Below are 4,552 nucleotides of genomic sequence, written 5' to 3' on the forward strand. Positions count from 1 at the left end.
CAGCTAAGTCACTTCAGTCCTGTCCAACTCTGTGCGACCCCATAGGCGGCAGCTCACCAGGCTCCCCCGTTCCTGGGATTCTCCAGGCAGGAACACTAGAGTGGGTTGCCATTTCCTTCTCCAATGCATGAAAGTGAAAAGTGAAAGGGAAGTCACTCAGTCGTGTCGGACTGAGCCATGGGATTTTCTAAGCAAGAGTACTGGAGTGGGGTGCCATTGCCTTCTCCGATGGATGTACTAGTCCATTTTAATAATTTGTTTTCTACTATTTTGAACTGCACATTTTTGTACTTTGCAATTTACTGGTCAAAAAACTTTAACTTATTAAGATTCAGAAGACAGTACAAACATGTATGCCATTTTAATGCAGTATGTTATTTCATTATGAGTGAGCCAAATATAATTATATTTTAATTTCATCTAAACAGTAAATGTACTATTGACATGAGGATAAAAGCCATTAAGTACTCTTGCATACTTAATGTCCCTAAAAAAAAAAGAGTGCTATTAGCTGTCATATAATTTTTTAAATGCGTATTTCATTCAAAACACTCTGTTCCTAAAAATTTTACTTAAGATTATAAAACAGCAAAAAGCTGAAATATCCAGAAATAGTATAATGAATTCTCAGTTGATTCTGAGAGCAGAAGTCAAAGAAGGTGAATAAAAAACAAGGAACTACCCTATTGACCCAACAATCCTACTACTGGGCATATACCCTGAGGAAACCATAACTGAAAAAGACACATGTACCCAATATTCACTGCAGCACTATTTACAATAGCTAGGACATGTAAGCAACTTAGATGTCTATTCACAGATGAATGGATTAAAAAGTTGTGGTACAATGGACTATTGTACAATGGAATATTCATATATGTATATTTTATGTATACAATGGAATATTGCTAAGTCACTTCATTCATGTCAGTGACTGCTGCCATAGACAGCAGCCCACCAGGCTCTCCCATCCCTGGGATTCTCCAGGCAAGAACACTGGAGTGGTTTGTCATTTCCTTCTCCAATGCATGAAAGTGAAAAGTGAAAGTGAAGTCGCTCAGTCATGTCCGACTCTTAGCGACCCCATGGACTGCAGCCCACCAGGCTCCTCCATCCATGGGATTTTCCAGGCAAGAGTACTGGAGTGGGGTGCCACTGCCTTCTCTGACAGTGGAATATTACTCAGCCATAAAAAGGAACGTATTTGAGTCAGCTCTAATGAGGTGGAGGAACCTAGAACCTATTATACAGAGTGAAGTAAGTCAGAAAGAGAAAAACAAATATTGTGTATTAACATAAATATATGGAATTTAGAAAGATGGAACTGAAGAACCTATTTGTAGGGAAGCAATGGAGATACAGACAGAAAATAGACTTGCAGACATGGTGGGGATGGAGAGGGTGGGGGAAGGAGAGGCTTGGATGAATTGAGAAAAAAAATCAGCCAAGATGAAGAAAGGACTCTTGTAATTGTATGCTAAAGATAAAAAGATTAGCTTTATCAAATGGTAAGGGAGAGGAAATGCCTTAGACCTGGAGGAAAAGGTCGTAATATTAGATTAGGACTAAATAAAAGGAATCCACTAATAGTAATTTCCCTTTTGTTGTTGTCGTTCAGTCACTCAGTCATGTCTGAATCTCTGTGACCCCATGGACTGCAGCATGCCAGGCTTCCCTGTCCTTCACCATCTCAGAGTTTGCTCAAATTCATGTCTGTTGAGTCGATGATGCCATCCAACCATCTCATCCTCTGTTGTTCCTTTCTTCTCCTGCCTTCCATCTTTCCCAGCATCAGGGTCTTTTACAATGAGTAGGCTCTTTGCATCAGGTAGCCAAAGAATTGGGGCTTCAGCTCCAGCATCAGTCCTTCCGATGAATATTCAGGGTTGATTTCCTTTAGGATGGACTGGTTTGATCTCCTTGCTGTCCATGAAATAACAATAATAATGTCCTGAAATAACAAAAAATAGGTTACAATAAATAGTGAGTACCCCACAGCCTGTATTACATCTCAATTCTTTTCTAAGTGAGCATGATGGTTTCTTGAGTATCCTGTTAGCCAAGTTTCAGTTTAGGAGAGATGACAAATTTGGAGGTGGGATGAGATGGGTAATTGTAATTACCTTCAGGTAGATAGTATTGCACTTGAAATGTGCAGAAATGGCTCTGAAGGTCAGTATAAATAAGGGGCTGTGAACAGGCCTGAAATCTGTATAGACATTACCTCAGGTGCTAATGAACGCCCAAAGTTCTCTGTTGGCCAGAGTGATTCTCACACACAGTTTTAAGATCTTAAAAGGAGGGTGTTCAGTGAATTTCAGATCTTTTGTCATGGACAAGGAACTCAAGTACTGCTCCATGAAGACTGTTGATTCATTTGTTCCTTGAAAGGTTAGTTAAAATTAAGCCAGTGAGTAAAAAACAAACAAACAAAAAAAATCCCAGCAATTCAGTTCTTATAACTACAGTAAATAGAAACAAACCCCACTCACTGTAACTCTTCTCTTTCTAGTGAGATGGAAGATGAAACTTTTTCCTTCGAGACATCTTAATTTGTTTCCCTGAAAGTGAAATAGATTATTCTGTGGTGAAATATGTATGGCAGACTTAGATCATTTAGGCCACAAAGTATACTACCTTTAATTAGCAGGATTTTATATGAGTAATGAACTTTCCATTTCACCCTGAACATACCATCCTACATATATCTTAGTTATTTGTCACCTGCTATAATGTAAAGGAAAAATAATTTTTAACAAATAATCATTGGTTGACATTTAAGGCAATGTACCAAAGCCTAACTTTATTATGATGGTGCACTTCTTTCTTAGTTCTGAGCACTAAATCATCATGCATGATTGAATTTTGCTTACCTGCATCTTCTCCCATACTTAAGTATTTTCTGTGTGGGCTGCTCTTCAGAATAAGATGTACTTGTTCATAAGATATGAGTAAAATGAAACAGCACCAGTGAGATAGACAAAACACACAGAAGCCTCTCCAGAGTCACTCTGAATTACCACTTGGCTCCCTTTCAATTTTTGGCATCAGATTTCCTCTTAGGGTATATAGCTTCCATCAGGAGGCCAAAGCATTGCTGACAACAAACAAAAATAAGCACTGCTAATTTGCACATATAATAATAAAGGAAAAATAGAAAATGATATCCAGGAGAGGCAGGGACTTGTTTCTTCTTTGAAAAGCAGGAAATACCCATTTTTCTACTGTGAAAGGGGATGGGGAAACACTCCAGACTAAGGAAGAGATGCTCTTGAAATGGCTCCTGCTGGGTCCCCATGATTTTGTGTATAAATGGGACATGGAGCTGCACTGAACGTTTTATTTCTTCAGGGATTCATGAAGTAGTGAGGTCACCAGGGATACAGAGAAAAAAAAAATCAATGTTAATTAAATGACAATCAGAATTTGATAGGAAGATTACTTTTTTCAACTTAATGTTAAATAGATAAGTATCTCAGGTACTCAGCTTTGGGTGTAAGGTTACCCAGAACTTAAAAACGCTTGCCTGGGCAGAAGTAAAAGAACCAGGTTGTGTAAATAAGGTGAAGAGGGACAATCAACTGGTTGGAAGAAAACTCAGGAGAGAGCAAAGAGCATTAAAAAGTGTGTGTGCTTAACATTTGCAAAATAGATAGCAAGTTGAGTATGGCGTTGAGGACAACAGGGTACACTTTTTGTTTCTCTTCTGCTCACCAGCCAAGTAACCATCAGAGAGGCATTCTTTGGGCATCAAATTGGAAGAGTAGTTTAATTATCTGGCTCCACTTCCAGTGGGTATTGAGACAAAATTAAGGTGGTTATGGATGGCACCCATCAATTTTTCAGAGCACGGAAAAGACTAACAGGACCGTTTGCACTTAGAACATTAAAGCGACTTCTCCATTTGATTTATAACGCCTTGTCTCCTCTTCCTTCCCTTTCTTCTCTTTAAGAAGCATAAAGTCATGTACTTCGTGCTAGGCACTGTTCTCAACTCTTTAATTATTCCGTATTAACGCATTTAGTCCAATGCAACCACCTTATAAGGGTATAACTACAATTCTCCCCATTTGATGGATGGGGAACTGAGACACTTAAGAAAAACAAAGCCATTTAGCTAATCAGTAGGGGAGGTGGAATCCTAACCCAGTCTGGTTCTAGAATTTTAACCGACGTGCTGCTTCCCTTTTTTTTTTTTTTTGTAAATCTTTACCCCCATTAAAATAAAGTTAACTATTCAAAACAAGACTATTGAGAGGTCTGGAAAGGGTTAACGCTGAAGCACTTCCGCGAGCTGAAAAAACAAAAACAAACGAGCCAGCGAAAGCCAGTTAAAGCCCCCGTAGGAAATTCTGTGGGCCTCCTGTTTCTTTAAACTCTCGCTTTCGCTCCCGCTGACACTTTATAACAAAGCCGCCACTGCGGGTCCGAGCCGCCGCGCGCTCCCTTCCTCCACCGGCCCCGCGGGTCTGGGGTCCGAAAGGGCTTCGCTGGGTCAGTAACCGAACTGGCTTGGGTTTGCTTTCTCCGCACCCCCAATCTCCGCAGCACA

At 39.8% G+C, this 4,552-nt stretch overlaps 1 long non-coding RNA gene across 3 annotated transcripts; it reads right to left on the reverse strand.

The window, feature by feature from the left end:
* Positions 1-220: 220 nt before the first annotated feature.
* Positions 221-4,345, reverse strand: LOC139186449 (uncharacterized). Of its 3 annotated transcripts, XR_011570005.1 has the most exons (4): positions 2,874-4,345; positions 2,493-2,561; positions 2,225-2,383; positions 221-1,951 (listed from the first exon to the last, which is right to left on the reverse strand). It is a non-coding gene; the product is annotated as an uncharacterized lncRNA (long non-coding RNA). The 3 variants fall into 3 exon arrangements; XR_011570004.1 differs by lacking the exon at positions 2,225-2,383; XR_011570003.1 differs by having other exon boundaries at positions 2,493-4,345.
* Positions 4,346-4,552: the final 207 nt, after the last annotated feature.

This window comes from Bos indicus, chromosome 13 (genome assembly GCF_029378745.1).
Source record: "Bos indicus isolate NIAB-ARS_2022 breed Sahiwal x Tharparkar chromosome 13, NIAB-ARS_B.indTharparkar_mat_pri_1.0, whole genome shotgun sequence".
NCBI classification, from domain to species: Eukaryota; Metazoa; Chordata; class Mammalia; order Artiodactyla; family Bovidae; genus Bos; species Bos indicus.